Consider the following 23,232-nt stretch of genomic DNA (forward strand, 5'->3'; position numbering starts at 1 on the left):
AAAAAAAAAAAGACCTAGAGAGATTGTAATTAACTCTTGTATTAAATACAGTATATATGAGAGATTGTGTGGGGCACAATGTATATGGATAAAATGTAGTATGCAAAGGATCAGATCAAGTTTTTTAAAAAGAGAAGGGGGATAAAAAACTACATTATATAAATGAATACTGAATATTGTAGATTTAAAAAGCATGTAATCCTGCCTTTGGCCAATTCTTAATTTGGAGCACTAAAAGGGAAGACTTGCCCTGGAGATAATAGTTGAAAGTTGAATCTGGTAGTGTGAGTTGGGGAATAGTCAAGGGGAAAGCTTGAGTCCCACCAAGTATTTTGAGAAGATTTGCATTTCAATATATTTGTTGACCCACATTGGACTCTTAATTATGATGATTTTTAATTCTGTAATTTTGTCCACTTCCTAGATTCAGTGGATAAATACAAAGAAATATGGAATATGACAGCAATACTGAGAAACGTAATCCTAGTATTAATATATTTACCACATACAATATTTAAAGCATGATGAAGTATTATGGCATGTTTTGATTTTATTTGTTAGTCTCTTTTGCATCCTTGTCACATTAATTTGACTGGATTGCATGTTTTATGACATTTTACATACCATAATAAATTCATTCATGTTTATTGCTGAATTTTTAAAAACTGAATGCTGACTTTAAATTATTTAAGAGAAACATACAAACTCAAATAGAGACATATGTTAAAAGGTTATTAAAGAAAAGTCAATATTCATTTCCTTCTAAGTTTGTAATTCCAGGGAAATTTAGTTAATAGCATTTTATTAGATTTATTATCATAATTATTATCATTTTGTATTTTGAAAATAGAGTTTGAATTTAAATAGACCTACTTTAAAATCTTACTGCTTTGAGTATAAGCAATGTATTTTGCTTCTCTGAATTTCAGTTTCCTGTTCCTACAATGAATAAATCCTTACAACATTGAAGAATTGAAAAAGAAGTACCATGTAGGAATGTAGTAAAGAGGAATTAAGAAGTGTCCTAAAAAGATTCAGGACTTAGAACAGAAGTTGAAATATATCATAACTTAAGAGTAGAATATGGACTACTTCTAGTCAGATTGAGAGAAAATAACTTACTCAGTAATAAAAAAGCAGCAGTCAAAATAACCCCTTGATCCTCAAAAAATGCTACAGAGCCTTGGACCAAGAATTAGGGACTGGACATAGACTTTGAACACATTAGCACTTCTACAAGATCTGACAACACACAGGATTACAAAACAGTCTCAAAAAATATTTGTTATGTACCATCGACTTGGAACTTCCCAAGCTGCCCCCTCCAGAAGGTTTTCAGGGGCAGTCATGATTGCACAAGGAGGAGATTGTCCATCTTTCTCCTTCAGAGAAGTTAGTGGATTTCAACCGAGAGCCTTCAGGTTGGCAACACATCTCCTTACCACTAGGCCACCAGAGCTCAAATCATAATGCAATACAGTCAGAATCTAACAATCAAAATATAACACAAATAAGAAACTTACACAATTAGTGTTGTTGTAGTTGTTGTTATTGTTATGTGCCATCGAGTCAGTTGAGACTCATAATGACCCTATGTACAACAGCCCTAAACTCTGCTTTGTCCTGTGCTAATAGCACTGCCTCTGACACTCCCATCCCGATAACCCCAGTCACCAAATTAATCCACCTCATAGAGGGCCTACCCCTCCTGCGCTGTCCCTCCACCCTCCCAAACATGATGTCCCTCTCCAAGGACCAGTCCCTCCTTAAAACATGTCCAAAGTATGTTAGAAGGAGCCTCAGAATCCTTACCTCCAAGGAGCCGCCCGGTTTAACCCTTTCCAGGATGAATCTGTTTGTTTTCCTAGCAGTCCATGGTACATTCAACACTTTTCTCCAGCACCATAGCTCAAAGGCATCAATACATAAAACAAGGCACATAAAATATAATGGGAGTGATGCTGTTGTGTGTTGCTGAGTTGGAACTAGCTCATAGCTGACCTTCTGGTGACTTCTCAGAGGCTATAAACTGCACAGAGAAACACTGTCCATCTTTCTCCCAGGGAGCAGCTGATAGAGTCAGACTGCTTGCCTTTGGGATCTCAGAGCAACTCCTTACCCATTAGAGTTCCCCATAACAAGAGTTGTTGTTGTTGTTGTGTCCCTTTGAATAGGAACCAATTCAGAGCTAAGCTTCCAGTGGGTTTCTAGAGACAAGAAATCACTTGGGAAGAGATTGTCTTTCTATGACGGAGCAGCTGGTGGATTTGAAAAGCCCACCTTTGTGTTGGTAGCACAATTACTTGCCACAATTACTTACTTACAATTACTAAGCCACCAGGGCTCCTTATAATGGGAGCAGGGACTGGCATAACATAAGGAGAGGCAAGATTTCTGGTTTCTGACATTTAAGGGTCAATGTTGTGTCTTCTCACTTGTTTTCTCTGTGATTTGCAAGTTTTAAATAGAGATGACACTGTTGGCCTAACCTTGGGTGACTATGTGGAGAAAAGACTCAACCAGCATGCAGGACATCTCAAAATAAGTAAGAAATAAAACAAAATACATTCTCATTAAGCTACAGAGATTTAGGAGTGAATGTATTATATTCCAGTAGCGCTTGGTCCATTCTCTAACATTTCAATGTATTGTCTTAAATGTTCTTCTGTTACTGTTGGTAAGATATTTTGGCCCTCGGCCTGCCCTGGCTTTTCAGGTGACTCGCTAAAGAAATGGTGAAGAATGACTTGGGAGACAGAATCAGATAGAGAAAACACTGAAGAGGGAGCAAAATGTATAGGTGTCAGCAACACAGTGTATTTAATTAGCACAGACGCTCTCCATAGAAGAGAGTGGGCTGTCCCTTGTGAGTGAGCAGAATGCTTTTCTTTTGTTAGGGGTTAGTTTTATTTTTACTGTTAGTGGGTTGTTTCTGCAGCATGAGGTAATGTCTTGATGTCTGATTATAAGTTAAGAGTCCAAATGTGGGCTTTTGGATCCAGGTCTTACAATGGTTTTATTCCCCGCTGTAATTTCCTCTATTTCACCTCTTAGGAGAATAGAAAAGGAATGTTCATTTATTATGATGATAATATGACTAGGTTATTGGTTGCTTTTGGTCAGTCTTTCCTGTACTTTTTTTAGGTCAGTCTTTCCTGCACACATTAATTAGGAAATGTTCCTTTTGCTAATCTTTCTCCTGTTCCCTTTGGTAGATTAGTTCCTATCAAGATGTACGTTTTCCCTATATATAATGTACCTATTTATTGCTCATGCAGAGGTATTTGACTGTGTGCAGTATAGCATCTTTTGGGTAACATTGAGAAGAACAGGAATTCCAGAACACTGACTATTGTGCTCGTGTATAACATATACATAGACCAAGAAGTAGTTGCTAGACAAGAAAAAAGGAGAATTTGCATGGTTAAAAGTCAGAAAAGGTGTGTAGTGTATCAGGTTTGTATCCTTTTCCATACTTATTCAATTTGCAAGCTGAGCCAATAACTTAACATGCTTGACTGTATGAAGAAGACCATGGCATCAAGCTTGAAGGAAGACTCTTCAACAGTCTGCATTAGGCAAATGGCACAACCTCATTTGCCCAAAGTGAAGAAGGCTTCAAGTACTTACTGGGAAAGATCAAATACTATATTCGTCAATATGGATTACATCTCAATCTCAAGAAAATAAGAATGCTCACCACTGGATGTATGGGCAACAGCATAATAGATGAAAAAAGGCTGTATATTGCCAAATACCTCACTTTACATAGAGTCACAACCTGAACTCATGACATCAGCAGTCAAGAAATCAAAAGATTTCTTGCTCTGGGGAAATCTGCCATCAAGGACCTCTTCAGAGTTCTAAATAGCAAAGATGTCAGTTTAAAGACTAGAGTGTGTCTAATCCAGGCCATAGTATCCTCAATTGCTTCCTATGCATCTGAAAGAAGAACAAGGTCTTTGAATTAGGTGTTGGTGAAGAATCCAGAATATCCCATGTGCTGCCAAGAGAACAAAGAAAGTTGCCTTGGAGAAAGTGCAACCAGAGTGCTCCATAGAGGCTAGCATGGTGAAACTTTGTCTCACATAGTTTTGGAGATAGCAATAAAGCTTTCTATTCAGAGTTAAAGACAATTTGCCTTAGATTTGCCCATTTCATGGAAAACATACCATCGAGCCTTGTTGATGTCCATGTCTCATTCCAGCGATCGAAATCTGCATATTAAGTGACTACATGTAAATTACGTGCAATAAACTGCCCTGTCTCCAACCTTTTGCAGAACCTAATCTTTGGCTCACATTTCACCCCACAGAGGTAAATATTTGCTATAACCTCCTAGGTTTCCTGAGTCATACTCGAGAACAAAAAAAGATCAGTTATCCCATGAACATATACTGGCTTTTATTTTTTTTAATCTCTCTGTTGCATTTTCAAAATTCTGTAATTTGAGACAGGGGATTTAATGGCTATGGATTCTGAGAAATGAGATATTTAGAGAAACTCCTGCAAAAGAACATTTTAAGAACTTGAGGCCGATTGTTTTAGCGGCAGTTCGATAATCTGCACCGCCGCTTTAAAATGTATATTAAATGCTCCGTGCACTACATTTATTGGATTGCACCTAAGCATATTCTGAGTGCCTGAATTACAGGGGAAAGGTTCTTGAATTGTTATCACATTACAAGAGGTACCTCTGAGTCAATCAATGTAAATTTACGTTTTCATGTGTTTATTTTCCCCCAATGCTTACAAAAGAGAACCATACTTATGCTAATCAGTACATTTAGATCAGCTTCTATTTACATTTTAGTTAGCAGTCATCACTGAATGGTGAATACTTCTACTCTTTACAGATACACTGCTTGCAATGCCCAAATGGGGTCATTACTTACAGAAGCACAGTGCACTGCAAACTTTAAGTGTATTTCCTCAAAAAAAAGGCCACAGAATAAAATTGCTTTAGATACTTTCATCTTCTACTAAACGTGTTAAAGTATGACTTTCCTGGAGGAACATCATTGATAAAAAGATGTGACATTCTCTTCATCTTGATGATGTAACTAATAAACAAGCGAAGAGCAAAGTCATTGCTCAGTAGTCCTATGTTGGAAAAGAGATATGGTCTTGAGATTAACACTGTACTTCCACTTGGCAAAGATTTCTAGCATCCGGAACTGGTCTCCAAATTAAGAACAAACTTGCCAAGTTCTCAGTGCCCATGATATGTAGTATGGTGTCATTGTATGCAAATATTCCATTTACTTACTTATCTCAGTCTCTTATCTATTGCATTCTAATTGAGGAGAGGAGGAACCAGGAAACAGCCAGTGGAGATCTGAAAAATATACAATAATAGTGATCATAAATCAACAGTCATTACTATTAGAAAACATAGTTTAAGACTTTGTGAAAGACTGCACAACATGGGAGGAATCAAAAGCAATACTACTGAGTGACATATGTCAGTCACGCAAGGACGATTATGGCTTAAGTCTACTATTATAAAAGTGAAGGAAATTTTACATAAATATATAATCAAGCTGGCATTTAACAGGGGAGTATAATGAAGTATATCAATTAAGTTGGGTGCAGGGAAAGGCAATGCACAATAAGGGTTAATTAGACATTGTAATTAATTTAGTTAATCAATGATAATCAGTCATAAAACAAAATATCTATGAAAAACCAACATCATTTGTAAGTCTTCACTCAAAGGGAAAATATAATTTTTTAAAAATAGAGAGCAGTAAGATTTCTATAAAGGAAAGGCAAAGCACCCTTACTTGGGGGAAGGTAAAGGAGGCGAATAAACCCTGTGATCTAAAGAAGAAAAGCAAACATATGCGGGGAATTGTATACCAATGAAAGAATTTTTCTTCTACTTTCCAAAGAGAGGAGCAAACTGGGTGGTGGGTAGGGGAGGGCTGGGCAGGGAGAGAAGTGCAACAATGAATGAGTGGAAATCCAAAATCTCTGTAAATGTTCATTAAGATTAATAAAATAAAAATGTTTTTTAAAAAGTACATTATCCTATAAAGGGTCATTATTCTTTTCTTTTACATAATCACAATCGGACTCTGTTATTCAAGAACTCACTTGCACCAGGCATGTCAAAAAAATAAATGTAGAAAATTGCTTTTGGCTTTACATAAGGGGTAACAGGCAGTTAAAAGTCATAAGTATAATGTGACTTGATGCAACGGGACATGCTCAGGACACTCTATTTATTACAGGAATAAAAATGAAAGTATGAATATATATATATACATATATATGTGTGTGTGTGTGTGTGTGTGTGTATATATATTGACTATGTATATTTAGTCATACATTGCTAAGTTCAAGATCTTAAGTGATCCAGGAAGCATCAAAAGAAGATAGACTCACTCTATCAAGAAGAATTGGTCAACAAAATATGTGAGATGAAGTCTCACCATCCTTACCTCCAAGGAGGACCCTGCTTACACTATCTCCAAGATTTATTTGTTTATTCAATACTATTCTCCAACACAACTCAAAGGCTTCAATTCTACTTCTGCAATTCTTAGTCCAAATATCACATGCATAACAATAGCTAAAAAGACCATGACTTGGATCAGGCACAGCTTAGTCTTTAAACTGACAGCTTAGCTCTCTAGCACTGTAGAGAGGTCTTTAACTGCAGATTTTCTCAATGTAACATGTCTTATGAATTCTTAACTGCTGATACTAAGGTTATTGATTGTGGATCCAAGTAATATTAAATTATTGACAATTTCAATTATAACTCCCTTTATCATTGTTTATTATGATCTACACAGTCCAAAGTCTTTGCATATTTGTTAAAACACAATTAGATACCATTCTGGTATTTTCTGCTTTCAGCTAAGACCCATCTGACATCAGCTATGATCTCCTTGGTGTCAAGACCTCTTCTAAGCCCTGCACAAATGTCTGGCAGTTCTCTGTCAATGTATTGTTCTAGTCATTTTTCAATAATATTCAGCTAGATTTTACATGCATATGATATTAATGATATTGTTTGATAATCTCCATATTCTGTTAAATTACCTTCTTTGGGGAATTGAAATGAATATGGATCTTTTCTAGTCAGTTGACTGGGTAGGTATCTTCCAAATTTCTTAGCACAGACTGATGATTTTGTCCACGGTTGTCTTTGTTGCAACATGTCAACTGATTTTCTATTGATTTCTGAGGTCTTATTTCCAGTGCAGCTTGAACTTTTCTTTATTTACCTTTGGTTCTTGATCAGATGCTACTTCCTCAAATGTCAGTTAATTCTTTCTTGGTGCAAGGACTCTGTGTATTTCTTCCATCTTCTTTTGATGCTTCCTGAATCATTCAAGATATTTTTCCATTGCATCCCTCTGCATTGCAACTCAGGGCTTGAATTTGTTTTTCAGTTCTTTGAGCTTAAGAAATGGTGAGTGAGTTCTTCCTTTTTTTATTGTCCAATTCCAGCTCTCGGCACATTCTGTTGTTATCTTTGCTTTGTCTTCTTGAGTTTTCTTTTGAAATCTCTGTTCATCTCTTTTGTTTCAGCATCTCTTATCTTTATTTTGACTTCTTGGTGTTCTAGTATCATCTTTACATTCTCTCCTGACTTTGTGATAACTTTTTACATTCCTCTTGGATGATATCCTTCATGTCATCCCACAACTCATCTCCTCTTCAATAATAAGTGTCTGATTATTATAAATATATTTGACATATATCGAAGCCAACTGAACAAAATATTCTATAATGTTCTTTACCTGCCTTAGTCAGAACTTTGAAAATTTACAAATAAAATTAACTCAAAAAAATGTTTCTGTTTGGTAGGCTCCAATTTAGCAATCCTCCCCCAACTTTCTGGGGCTATAATATGCAACAGGAAGAGATTGTCAATTAGTAAGTAGTGCAACAAATATAACTGGTCATTTTCAAACATGTGGTTATTTTTGTTTGATTTCTTTTTTCCTTGGCACCAACTCATAGATGACCCTCCAGCAAGCTTCCAAAGGCTGTAAATCACAGAAGAAGAGATTGCCTATCTCTCTCCCTCACAGATCTAACTGGTTACCTTTAAGCTAGCATCTCAACACCCTGCAGACTCTATCACCAGAGTTCCTACAAATGTGTGTTAATAACACAGAAACTTAGGAATTTTATACACACACACACACATTTACTATCCTATGTGTTTGTTTATATGCTTTGTTTTAATTTTTAATAAGTGCTGTTACATTTTCAAAGATTAAAAAAATTATATTTACAACTAAAGTTGGAAGAATGAGGGAGAAGAAAATCAGAGAGCGTGTGATTTGAAAATTCTTTGCAATTTCTTTTGTCCTGCAAGTGAAAGACATTACTCTTTTTCTTTCTTGATGAAAAGACAATGCTTACTTTTAAAAAGTCAAACTGGTGCTTTTCAATGGCCGTCATTTAATTTTTGTGTCTCGTGAGCACATGTACAGATAAAATATGACTCTTTAGATCTCTTGAGGAAAAGAGGTAGCATCGCTGACTCATCTTAAACTCACTGCCTTCAAGTGGGAACTGACTCATAGTTGACCCTCGTGAAGGTTTGCTGTTATTGGGTGTCATCTAGTCAACAATGACTCAACAACCTTATGAAAAACACATCTGAATCTTGACCTATCTTGAGCTATTCTTGTGATTTTTTTTGTGTGTGCTTGAGTCCATGGTTACATATACTATGTCAATTCATTTTTTTGATGGTCTTTCTCTTTATTTGACTTGGAACTTTCCCTGAATGAGACCTTTTTCTAAAGACTTTTTTTGCCCCAGAAAACATATCCAAAGTATGTGAGACAAACTTTCACATCCTTGCCTCTAAACAACACCCTTGGTTGTACTGACTCTAAAACAGACATGATTATTCTGTTGGCAGTTCAAGGGACAATCGGAGCATATTTCAAATCAGAATAATAGCATCGTGCTTTTTTTACCTAGGCTATAACTACTGCTTTTCAATTTGCTGAAACCCAAGACACATTGATGTTATATTTGAAGTTACACTTAACTTAGGCTAAAAGGGAGGGGAAAGATACTGTTCTATGCTAGCTGTATTATACACTGTCATTTCATGCTGTTTCATGTAAATTTCTCTATGATCTTCAAGGTGAAAAAGACATTGTGGGCCCTGTCACTCCCATTCCAAAATGGTTGAAGAGATTGGAGAAAGAATATCAATATTTCTCAGACAGTTCATATCCAAGTGGTCAAATGTGTATTGACTTGCTCTTTCTATGTCAAAGGCATTAACTCTTGAAATATGTTCTGTCTAAAGGTTAACAAATCCTTTTCCCCTTCAATACAGAAAATTGTTCTTTCTAAAGATGCTACCAGATCTATTCTTCTGAAAGACCCATAAAATTCAGTCCTGTTCCCAGCAGATATTTCTTAAAATCAAAGTAATCCTGAGATTGATAGATAATATCTGACATTATAGCGTTGAGCAGGAACAACAGAAATGACTGCCAGGTAATTTATTCTGATGCATGTTGACCCCATGTGTTTCACTGTAGAACTGTACTTGTAAGGTGTCAGTGGATGTTCTGTTTTGTGAATTAGATCAACAGATCTTTCTTCCAATGAGAATGTGGAGAGGTTCAAACTCTCGACCTTTTGGATAGTTAATTATTTGTGGGCCTCAAGCTCAGTGTGAAAATATATGCCACTTACTAAAGCATCGAGGTCTTAAACTCTTGGTATCTGAAAGAAAATGTAGAGTCAGGCTTGTGTATAGGATTGTCTGGGACTAAGCTGATGTATATGCCCAGCTTTCAAAAGCAAGAGCATTTCCCTCCTAAGAAAAAATCAACAACTTGGAAAGTTATTAAAGCACACGTAACCAAACAAATAACAACAACCTCAAGCCATACACGTACATTAAACATATTTGAAAAACCAATGTATCATTTTCCTCTTGAAAAATAAAAAAAAATTAAAAATGTATAAAAAAAAGTTGGTTTAAGTTTTCAATGAACATTTTCTCATTTCATTAGTTTGTAGTAGCTTTTAAGATGAGATATCTAAAACATCTAAGTCAAGAGAAAAGTTGAAATTTTGTCCCTTTAAAGTTTTGCTCACACAGAATTTGGTTTTATAAAACGCTTCAACATTCTTGAGCTTTTCTGAGAAAAGGCTCTTCTAATTATTCAAATGCTTTAAACATAGTCCTTGTTGGGATGACCTACACATTAGGTTAATTTTTGGTAGGTCTCTGTTTTTTAATATCATGATAGCTTCAAATATATGTTGATTTAATCTACAAAATTTAAAATATAGTTTATAGACCATTTGTCCTTAAAATAAGGAGTCAGTTCATTTAACATAATGCTCTCCAGTCCCTCCCACGGAAGATAGTAATTTATGAAATTATTGCTCCTGCGTGCTGCGTAGTATTCCATTGTGTGAATGTTCCATAATTTTTCAATCCATTCCATTGTGGTTAGACCTTTGGGCTGTTCCCATGTTCTTGCTATTGTAAATAACGCTGCTATGAACATTAGTGTACAAATCACTGAATAAGACCATTATTGTAGAATGTGTATGAGGATCCAGGGTGTGGAGAGGGAAGCAGATAGGTGAGGACGGCAGGGAGGACTTACTCATAGGGTCACACAATTTGATGGGTTGCGGGAGAGATGGAAAAGGAAAGGGGAAAGATTCAGTGTGAGAAACAATGTATACAAACTTTGTAAGTAAATAAGCATGAAATAAAGATGTATATAAAAATATTCATTTGTTAATAATAAAATTCTTATTATTTTAAAAGTAAAACATCTTTATCAATGCAGAAGACTAGACTGATTAATGAATCTGATTTTAGGCATCTACATTGTCAATTGAAATGTTTTCATTGAATTATGCTAAAAAATCAGTGTGCTTCATGTCATTTTAAATGCGCACAGATTTCTTTTGCCCCCAAAGAAATCTCTGAGATAGCAACCCACAGATAACAGTAAATATTATGAGTTCATTTCGGCTTCTTTATGACCAGATAAATTAGATTGGCATTGATGTAAGTATGCAATTTGATCATAATTACATCCATTTCACACATCTTTACCTTTAGGTTTTAGGACAGTCTAATTCTTTTGGGTAACTAACGACAGACTGTAGGGGATTAAGATAGATTAATATGCAACAGCTGGTGAACAACACACAATCAGCTGGGAAATAAAAACTTCTTACCTCAGCCCCATAGTATTCTTAGTGTTTCTGAAAATGATCCTTTCAACAGCAGGACAGACGCTCTAAAGGCAGAAGGAAGGAGGGTGACAAGTGATTGTGAATTCAGAGAGAGGGGGAGAGGGGAGGGAGGGAGCGAGGAAGGAAGGGGGGAGAGAGAGAAAGGAAGGAAGGAAAGCTATAGTGCAAAGATATGTAAGTAGATAGTCACTGGGTAAAAAAAAGTCGCTGTTCTCAGCTAATATTCCAACCAGACAAGGTGTCTCCTTATTGGGGGGTGGAGGTAACTGAAACATGACTTTAGCTTAGACTCTTTAAATATCAGTTATGAAAGCCCATTTTGCTAATTTTCATCTTAAATTATAGACATGTTTAGTTGTTGTTGTTATTATGTGCTGTCGAGTTGCTTGCGACTCATAGCGACCCTATGTACAACATCCCTAAACTCTGCTCTGTCCTATGCCAGTTGCACTGTCTCTGACAGTCCCATCCTGATTATCCCAGTCATTGAATCAACCCACTTTATAGAGGGCCTTCCCCTCCTACGCTGTCCCTCCACTGTCCCAAGCATGATGTCCTTCTCCAAGGACCGGTCTCTCCTCACAACTTGTCCAAAGACATGTTTAGAGTAAAAAAAAAATCTGCTGTGAATACTACTTCCAAAGAAAGGAAGTTGAAGTCCTGTATTCCTGTAGACAAATATGTTACTTACTTGATTCTTATACTTTTTTTGATGAAAAAAATCACCCCTGAAGTTTATTAAAATTGTAGATTCATAAGCTTAAAAAATCAGAGTATGGAATACAGCATCACTGTTGGAACTCAAGAATAATTATTTATACTATGATCCACAATCAATACACTTGGTACTAGCAGTCAGATCAGGATCATGTGAGATCTGGAAAATGAATAAAGATAACAGAAGAAGAACTGATGCCTTTGGACGTAGTGTTGGAGAAGAGTACTGTTATTTCATAGACTGCCAAAAGAACAAACAAAAATGTTTTGGAGAAGGTGCAGTCAGAGTGCTCCTTGGAGGCAAAGATGATGAAGCTTTGTCTCGCATACTTCGGGATATTTGATGGAAGAGGTTATTCCTTGGAGAGAGACATCATGCTTGGGAAGGTGGAGGGACGGCAAAAGAGTGGAAGACCCTCGTCCCAGTGGATTGACAGTAATGGACTTGAGTGTGTCAGTGACTGTGAGTCTGACACAGGATAGGAAAGAGTTCAAATTATTCATAGGGCTGCTTTGAGTCATACTCAACTCAACTGGTACCTAACAAGAACAAAGTGAGACTGCCTAGCCTTTCATGATTCTGCCTGCTAATTTTAGTCATCACTCTTATAATAAACACAGATACCTCTTATGAAGCCTGTAAATACCTTTGTCTTTTCAAAGAGGGGCTGAGAAGGAATAAAGATAAGCAGAAAGAATTTCCACAAAAAAATCATAGATATGACTGCTCTGCAAGGAAGTCTTCCTTGCAGGAGAAGCACAAACATTATCTTACCACTTATCCACTTACACTTTTAGGATCATTTATGAAATTACCTCTAAGGAAATTTAATAAGAATGACTACTTCTTATATAAACATTTTCTGGAAACCTACTCCATAATAATTTCTTTTGACTCATGCTGAACATTTCCATTCCCTTTACCTTTATAACCTCCAGCAGGTAGTTAAAACCTATAATTATAGCTCCAACAGCAAAGAACTTTCAAATTCATTCCACCTCTTACCAAATTGTGAATGTATTTCCTTTTGCTTTCCCACAGTTGCTTGGTTACATTTCCTGTTTGTCTAAATAAATTCTGATTAAAGTAGGACAATATACACATGCTCAGATCCATGTGAAGTTCCTCATTTTTGTTCTAAATAGAAGTCTGGATGCATTTTGCTCTCCTAGTCTTCCCTACTTTCAAAAGTAGATCCCTATTCCTTGTGTTTAAAAATAAAATAGAAAGTGAGCAGGCTTTACCCCTTTGCCTTCTACTCTTTCGTTGTTGCATGTTTCATCTAGTCAACTGTACTTCATAAAGATGCTACAAACAACAGGTTGAAAGCTTGCTCTGTCCTGTGTCATAATCATTCATCGATGGCAGGACAGTGACTGCCCAGTTCTGCAGTCATTAGCATGTTAGAGTCCATTCTAATGGCTATTTTGCCAGTCCATCTCAAAGTTGCCTCTCCCGTAATCATCGGCACCCCATCTCAACAAACAAGATGCTACCCAGCATTGAGGCCTCCTTAGGGTATGCAAAATCCATTCTTTTAGTTCTTGTTAAGCTTTACCTCCCCCCTCCCCTTTTTTGTAGTCCTGTGCCTACCTTTTCACTTTAATCTTAATTATCAACAGAAGCAAAAGCTGCGGCATTGGAATTTTGGACATATACGTTTCACAACTCAAATATGCATCACTTTTCTCACTGTAAAATAAAAAGAATAATAAGACCAATTTCAGCACCAACTGAGACTTGGTAGCTGTGTTACTGGCATTACTGGGACCTTGCCACTTCTCTGGGCCTTTCTCTGCTCAAGTGCAAACAGCTTCTACCTAACCAGCCACAAGAGAGGAGATAGGTATGCAGGTCAGCTAGTAGCACCAACTGAAACTGGGGGCTACAGTCCTCGAACTTTACCATTCCCTGGGCTTTTTTCCCCTGAGCAAAACATCAAATGCAACACTCCTGAGACTTTCCCTACCTTTGGGGGAACCACCCTCTCTCATAAAACTACAGGACAGGACAGAGAAGCAGGCCCACCACAGCTGGATAAAGGGAGAGATGCCCAGGTCCTTTCCTCTCCAAGGACAATTGGATGAGAAGCTTGCCAGAAAATAAGGAAAGTCCATAAAATAGAGATGCCCATGATCATGGTGAAAACTGTCACTGGGATATGGAATCGTGGGCAGCACTTAAAGTCTGCAACTTTATGCATCATAAAGAAAAGGATCTGTCAACAACCCACACAGATACAACAGAAACTGCCTTACACATATAAAGAAGCAGCAGCAGGCAAGTTCAAACATTATGAAAACCCAAAACAAGCCTTCTCTTGAAAAAATCAGAACTGATAACAAATGCAATAAAAACCCCAGAGACAAGGAGGCAGAAGAAAAATTTCAATGTAGAGTTAGATGACCTGGCACTAAGAAGCTATTAAATAATTGAAGAAAGAATTGAAACTGTAAACAAACAAATAGAAGAATTTTAAAAATCATCACAGACAGAGAGAGAGTACAGCCAACACAGTACTAGAAACAACATAAATACATGGAAATGCAATCCAGAATATCATGACCAAGATGGTAAAACTTTACAACATGCTGTAAGGACAAAAAAGCAGAATAGAAGAGATGTAACAGAAAATAAGCTATCTAGAAGACAAGAACCTTGATGGGAAATTACAATAAGAAAACCAGAGAGAAAATGGAAGGAAAATGAATAAAACATTGGAATCATATGGAATAATAGATGATGGAACCATATACATGTGACTGGAATTTGAGAAGGGCAGGGCAGAGAGAAGCAATGAGAAAAGTGTGGAAGAGGTACAGAAGAAAACTTTTCCAGTATCATGACAAATGAGGAAATCCATAATCAAGAAGCTAAAACAGCTAACTTCAAAAGGAAAACATAAAGACACACCATAGTCAAATTTTCCAATGTCAAAGATAAGGATAGAACAATAAAAGTAGCACTGGGGAGGGGGGAAGGGTCACCTACAAAGGAGAACCAATTACATTAAGCTTTTACTTCTCAGCAGGACCATGTTAGCAAGAAGACAATTGGATGACATATATAGAAAACTGAAAGAAAGCAATTGTCAGTACTAAAAAGCAGTGATGTCAGTCTAGAGACTACGGTGTGCCTCACCTGGACCAATTACTTGCTATGCATCCAAGAGCTGGACAATAACTAAGGATGAAAGAAGAAGGATGGATGTCTTTCAATTGTGGTGCTAGAGAATAGTGTTGAACACACCTTGGACTTCCAGAAGAACAAACAGGTCTATCCTAGAGAGGGTGAAACCAGGCTGCTCCCTAGAGGCAAGGATTCTGAAATTCTGTCTCATATACTTTGGGCATGTTGCAAGGAGGGGCCAGTCCCCAGAGAGGGACATTATGCTTGGAAGAGTGGAGAGACAGCACAGGAGAGGAAGAACCAGGATGAGATGGATTGACACAGTGACTGGAGAAATGGGATTAGGTCTGTTGGAGACAATGAGATTGGCTCAGGAAAGGGCCAGGTTCAGAGCTAACACACACACGGTTGCAATCAGTCGATGGCACATAACCACCACCACCGTTTATCATGTATTACCTCATTTAATGCTCATAAAAAGCTCTATAAGGCTAGGAAATGATGCATTCTCGTTTTGCAATTGAGAAGGCAAAGCATAGAGATTAGTTATTTAAATTGCAAGGCCAGAAGTTACACTCAGTTTATTCCAAAGTTCAAGCTCCTGCATTTATGCTATACCATCTCTCGGACAGCTCAGGTGGCTGTGCTACTTCCTTCTTATACGAACTAATTACTCTATCTATCAAATAAGTGATCCCAATAGGAGTCAAAATCTAGATGACCCTTTCCCGTGCCCCTTCTCTTAACTGGTAATGTTAATCTATACTATCGTCTGCCCAATTCGAGGACGTGGTAAGGGCTTCTAATAGGAGCCTCATTTTCATTCCTCCCAACTCTAGGTGAGTCATGATTATGCTTTACAAGTCCTGACCTCCTTTTAAATCTCCCAACCTGACAATATCAATAACTAGAGTGCTGGCATGTACATATAAGAAAATCTAAATTGAACAGCCAAGAGGGATCAGAGTGTTCTGTGACCCAATAAGGGTTTTCATAGAGGACTCATATATAACCAGGTGTCAGTCCTGATTATTTGCTTGTTTTCTTTATTTTTATGCTATTGTTGTATATATTACCATTCAAGAAATGATGAATAACTAGTGAAAAATTTATTTATAATAAAAACAGGAATGAAATACGAATGTATTTTTCAACTTAAACCTCTACTTTTTTTAATGTTTTAGGACACAAAAGATCCAGTATTGAGCACTATCGTATAATAGATGATTTGTTATATTGAACAGAAATAGTCTGAACATGTATCATTTTTATAAAACCAGCTTTTACAAAATTATAAATCTGTAAAAATGGCTGTTTGAGGTCAGTGATCAGTGTAAAAATAGCAGGAGAGAGGCATTAGCATCTGACTTCTAACTTCATGACAGGAAGAATTCCCACCAGCAACCAGCCGAGGCCAATTGCTATAGGGTCAGGTATACTTGACTCTCCAACCATCATTCCAATCCTGTTACCAACCTTCCCTTCCAGGCTACTCACTCCTTCTCGACTGGATTGTAGACTGTTTTTCAACAGACACATAAAACTCACAAAACAAATTCACAGTTAATGGACTATACTAGGGAGATAACAGGTTAAAATTCAAGGTCAGAAAATATTTACTACACGGTTCTTTGATCTGGAGAGACTTGTCTCTCAGAGGTGCCTAAAGGCAGGTCTCTGCTTGTATTTGACCTCTTTGCTTTGACTTCTTCCCTGATCAGGCAAGTGTTAGAAAGCTCTTTGAGTTCTGCTGTCTTAAGTGGCCACTCCCAGGCCCACCTTGTACCTCCAGTCAAAGGGCCCTATTCATCTGAGTAGCCTAGGTTTAAAGGGTTTTCCATTTTAGTTCTGTGGGTAAGCAAACCTAACTCACAAAGGCACTAATACCTGAAGATAATCATTCTGCCTGTAAGCCTCTTGATCCAAGGGCACTCAACTTTCTTGGTCTTCGGGTTGGAAACTCACGGCTTTGTCTCCTGATTGACCTATTTCTGCAGTTTCTGTACCACCGTTTCTTTGTCGCTCTGTTGTATTTCTGGTTTGACAGCTCTGTCTCTTTGGTCCAGGAGTTTCAGTGCAGGGATCTGAGGTACTCGGGATGCATTTTCCATCCTGGTTTTCCTTTTTTGATGGCAGTTAGAGCCTCTTACTTCCTTTCTTCCAAATGGCTTCTTTTAAGTTCACAGGGAGGAAAAAAATGAATCATCTCCACATCACTATTCCAAACAACTTCTGTGCATTGTGCCACCCTCAAGGGTGCCAACTACCCTTCTGCCATTATTAATGACCTTCATTTTTAATAAGCCATTAAATCTCCTTGGTGAATCCAAAACACTCCACATTTGCATATCCTAGTTATTGTTTATTGTTTTTCTTGTGCACCGACCATTGAGTCAGAAGCGATCCACAGCTAATCCTCCAGCAGGTTTTCAAAGACAATCAGTCTCACCAGAGGAGATTGCCCATTTTGTACCTTCAGGTTGGGAGTGCAGTTCCTTACCGCTAAAAGCCACGTTCAGAAATTCACTGTAGTCCACTATCTATTTCCAATATATTTTTACGCAAGCAAGCATGAGCTTATCAGACTGCTAAGAATTTCAGAAAAGAGTATACACATCTAAAAGTCAAATCAACTGCCAAGAAAAAAAAAATCCTTCTGGGAAGTTCAGTGGAGTAAGAAAAGCTGGTGGGTTTTGGAAAGAGAACAGCAAAGACACAGAGAAGTTACATGACCTCCTCAAGGTCACAAAAGGGAATCAGCTATGGAAGCCAAGAATGGTGGCCAAATCTCTTGGACTCATTGTCTAATACTCAACCCACCATACTTTCCACTCTCCATGGTATGCAATTTGCTTCTTAGTGCAAGTCACTCAGATGTGGGGTTTTTTTGGCAAAGTTGGCTGCTCAAGGAAGCGGGAGATTTTCTTTCTCTTCAAAGTCTCCCCTGTGCTGGGTCTGGCAGGGGGGCTGCCTTCCTTGTCATCCTGCCATCGCCTACCCACAGAGATACACCACTTGGGGGGCCTCTGAGTGCCCGCTGAGCAGCGTGTTAAGCCTTAACTTACACAGTTCTTTGGTATGGAACAACTGTGGGTTCCAAAAGTGAGCAGATGGTACTGAGTCGTGCCAGACTCAGCACCTCGTTGCCTCCAAACCACATTCCTCCCTTAGCATCCACAGACTAGAGCAGGAGGGACCCGTGCTTCCGCGAAGCAAGAGGACGAAACTGTGGGCAATAAGATCCTTGAAAAGAAAAATTTCTCCGCTAGCTCCTCCCATCCCTGATACTAACCTGCACAAAGATTGTGCTATCTGCAATTTTTCTGAAGTCAACCTAACTGTGGGAACATATGGCCAAAAGAAGATAAAATTACTTATTGGAGAAGTCACTTTCCCCCCATAGATTTACTTTAATTATATTCTCAAGATATGCCTGTTGGAAATTTCTAGGGCCATGTACTGAAGAATTATTACTAGAAAGGTAGCTTTAAAATGTGTTTTTAATTATTTCATGCTACTAAATTTCAGTTTGGATAAGATAAACTCGCAATCCAATATTTGCTAACATGGTAAGGATTCTTGTTTTATTTTAGACAAAATAAAGGCCAAAACTTTGGGGAATATTATTAAGTGTCTAACGGGAGAATTGGCAAAGAAAGGGGCGAGGGGTTGATTGTATTTTCTGTAAAAAGCTGTTTCCTTTCTGCCTGAAGTAAAACTAAAATGAAGAGTTAAATTAAATATTTACATCTCATCACTAGCATTGACGTACAAAATAACAAATAAAATGAAGAGTCTCATGTCCTGCAGGCAATGAAAAATCAGGAGAGAATTTATCTGATTGTCTTGAAAATTTCACAACTTCCTCTCACATACTTTGAAGGGCATTCTGGGAATATTTGGGCCTGTTGTCAGGAGGCCCAGTCCTTGGAAAAGGACTTCATGCTGGGAGAGGTGGAGGGGTAGAAAAAGAGAGAAAGACCCTCGAGACACAGTGACTTAACAAGGGGCTGGAGGATGGCGTGGGATTGGACAAGTTTCAGTTCCATTGTTTATAGGATTCCTATGAAGCATAGTAACTCAGTAGCACCTAAGAGCAACCATAACATTAAACCAGAGTATATGCTTCACAGGAGCGCCAGTGTTTGATTTAACAGTAGAGGGAAGTCCTTACTTCTGAAGGACTTTTGAGTGAATTTTAACCTCCAACATTCAGTTAGCCTGGAAGCAGGAGTGGCATCCACTTCCGAAATGGCTTGCCTCTGGCAACTCTATGTATGAACAGTGCTCAGGCCTTTCATTCTTAGGGTCGCTATGAGTGGTCTACGACTCGACGGCACCTAACAACAACAACAACAACAACAACAACAACAACAATAACAATTCAGTTAGCAGATGAGCATCTTAACCATTTGTCCCACCCAAGGATTCCCAAGCTTGAATAATGGAAAACAAACAAACAAAAACCCTCTATCTGATTCCAACTCATTATGACCTCCCTTGGGTTTTCAACTCAAAACATTTTTAGAAGAGGAAACGTCTAGCTTTCTTTTCTAGAGTGGCAGGTGGACTTGAACCATTGACCTTTCAGATTAAAATCTAACACACAGTACACTATATCCCTAGGACTCCTAACCCATTTTCCAAGGTGGTTACACCAATTTACATTCATCCCAGCAGAATATGAAAGTTATCATTGTTTCATGTATACATTAATATGTGTTCTTTTTCATTTGACCAGTTTGCTGTTGTCCTTAACTACCATCGAGTCAATTATGACTCATAGCAGATATTATTGTTGGTTGGAAATTGTTAATGAATCTTCCTCCAATCTTGACATCGCGTTTTTCTTTACACACTCTACTTCTAAAATTATTTGATGAAAATAGTTTGAATACGTATCATAAAAGGATGAATCATGCAAACAGTCTTACTGACAGAAAATGGTAAAGACTTGAAACAGTTACTGGTAAAAATCAAAGACTACAGCCTTCAGAATGGAATATACCTCAACACGAAAAAAAATATAAATCCTCATTACTGGACCAATGAACAACAGCAAGTTAAGTGGATAAATGATTAAAGATGGAAAGAAATTTCATTCTATTTGGATCCACAATCAACTGCAACGGAAGCAATAATCAAGAAATAAAATGATTGCTGTAATCCTATACTATGCTGTTAAAGACATCTTTTAAGTGCTAACAAGGCTGTAACTTTACAGACTAAGGTGCACCTTACTTAGGTCATGGTGTTTTCAATTGTCTCATATGCATGTGAAGGTGGACAATGATTTTAAAAAGCCTGAGAGAGAATATATGACTTTGAATTATGATGATGCCGAAGAAAATTAAATACAGCATGGGTTGCCAAAAGAACAAACAAGTCTGTCTCTGGAGTACAATTAGAGTACTCCTCAGAACTGCTTTGTTTCACATACTTTGGACATTTTATCAGGAAAGGCCAGCCCCGGAGAAAGATATTATGCTTGGTGATATAAAACGTCAGCCAAAAGGAAGTTCTTCCACGAGGTAGGTGGACATGATAACTACAAAAATGTACTGAAGCACAACAAAAATTATGAATGTGACTCAGAATCGGGCAGAGTCTCCTTCTGGTGGACACAAGCTTTCTACAAGTCAGATTCAACTCTATAGCACTTAGCAAACAACACTGATGTTTGAGGAGTCATGAGGGTGCAGTGGTTATGTACTCCATGGATAACCAAATGGTGGTTACATGAGAAGATCTCATCATCTGATTCCATAAAGTGTCACTGAATTGATTCTGACTCACAGAAGTCTTTTAGGACAGAATAAAAAGGCTTCATAGAATTTCTTCATTAACTTCTGCTTTATCAGAGTAGATTGTAACATCTTTCTCTTGAAGAATTGCTGATGGATTTGAACCAGAGACCTTTTGGTTAGCAGGTGAGCTATTAAACAGTACACATTAAAGCTCCTGTTGTTGTTGTTATGTGCCATTGAGTTGCTTGTGACTCATAGCGACCCTATGTACAAAAACCCTAAACCCTGCTCTATCCTGTGCCAACCTCACTGTCTCTGACACATCTACCCCAATTACCCCAATTACTGAATTGATCCATCTCATGGAGGGTCTTCCTCTCCACTGTCCCAAACATGATGTCCCTCTCCAAGAACAGGTCTCTTCTTGAAATATGACCAAAATATGTCAGATGAAGCTTCAGAATCCTTGCTTCCAAAGTGTAGCCTGGTTTCACCCTCTCCAGGACAAACCTGTTTGTTCTCCTAGCAGTCTATGGTATATTCAACACTCTTCTCCAGCACTACAGCTCAAAGATGTCAATTTTCCATCATCCCTAGTCACTGTCCAGCTCTCCAACACATACCTAGCCCTGTAACAATTTTAGCCTAACAAATCCCATGTGGCAGTTCTATTCTGTCCTATAGTGTAGCTGTGTGTTAGGATTAACAATGTTTATCAATAACATGTTGTAACATGTGTCATGCATGTTACTGAGTCTTCCTCCAATCCTGATGGCACATTCTTCATCACAGATCCTGGCTTCATGAGTCATTTTCTTAGATTACAGATTGAATAGGTATGAAGAAAGGACACAGCCAGCCCTGACACAAGCTCGTCTTGATTTTAAACAACAGAGTGCTTCCCTATTCCATTCAGGAAAAGCTTGTTAGTCTAAATAGAGATATCATATAAGCATAATTAAGTGTTCTAGAATTCCCATTCTTCTCAATGTCAGTCACTATTTGCTGTGATCCACATAGTCAGATGCCTTTGCATAGTTAGTAAAAGAAAAATAGACATTCTTCTGACATTCTCTGCTTTCAGCCAGGATCCATCTGACATCAACCATCAGATATCTCCGGGTGCAATGGCCTCTTCTATACCTCGTTTGAATCTCTGGCAGTTTGCCATCAGTGTACTGTTTTCACGTTGTTTGGGTGTTCCTTATGGTGTCTGAGGAGTGCAGTTTAGGCTTGGCTCATAATCTAAAAGTTGCTGATTTGAATCCACATAACATGTTGGGGAAGAAAGGCCTGAAGATCAGCTTTGCTAAATATTTCAGTCAAGAAAACCCTATGGACATACTCTGTCCTATTCTGTGTCACCATGTGCCAAAATCAACTTGATAACAATATGTTTTATTTTGAGTATATGGTAAGATGCTTGACATTCTTGAATACTCTCCCTTGACTTTTTTTTTAAATTTTTAGACTTTACTGGTTTATTTACAAAGTTTGTTGTTTTTCACACCGGACCTTTTTTTTTTTTTTTTTCTTTTTAGGGGAAAGAAAACATACATTATTTCTTCTTCTAAAACATAAACTACTCCTTCCTCAAAGAAGCTATTTTTTAAAAAATTTTCTTTACTAAGGCAAAGCTTCCTGCTATATTTTCATATTCTTCAGCTTCGTGGACTTCATCACAATAGAGTTTACTTTTACATGTGTAATTATTTGACTGATGTCTGTTCTCTCAAATGGGCTATAGCTTTTTGAGATTATATATTTTTATTCCATATTATTTTTATTATGCATGTAAATCCTGATAAACAAAAAGTTTTTTAAGTTCAATAAATTTATAATGAATTAGTGAAGAGGCTAGAAAATTGATGCCAATGCAGAAGAGATTTCTCACTCTAAACCACATGATGCCATTATTTCTGTTGACTTTACAAAATTAATTAATTTCTATGAAATGTAAAAATTCTCTTTTCAGAATCAACTCCAAGAATTAAGAAAATGTGTATTACCAAAATCTCAGACGTTTATGTTATTATAATAAAAAAATATAACATCAAAGACAAAACAAATCAAATGAAGATAAAATCTTTGACAACAAACTGTGTGTGTATTAGATCTGCTGGGAAGCTTCATAGGAATAAGGAATGAATTGTTGATCTGCTTTATATGCATGAGATAGTTTGTTACAAACATTTATTTTTAGAGATTGTTATTTTTCTAACTAAACAATAAATTACTGCTATTTGCATAATAGAATTGCTTGCTTCTTTGACTTTCTCTCCAGATTGGGAATTATTAACAATTAGTCAGACTTGAGATAGATGCTTTGTCACTGAGTATGTTAAGTATAAAGTATATATCCTCGTTATAAATATTATTTTCAATATTCACAGACTATCTAAATATATAAGTATA

This window comes from Elephantulus edwardii, unplaced genomic scaffold, assembly GCF_000299155.1.
Source record: "Elephantulus edwardii isolate Elephantulus edwardi_28Jun2011 unplaced genomic scaffold, EleEdw1.0 scaffold00001, whole genome shotgun sequence".
Classification (NCBI taxonomy): Eukaryota; Metazoa; Chordata; class Mammalia; order Macroscelidea; family Macroscelididae; genus Elephantulus; species Elephantulus edwardii.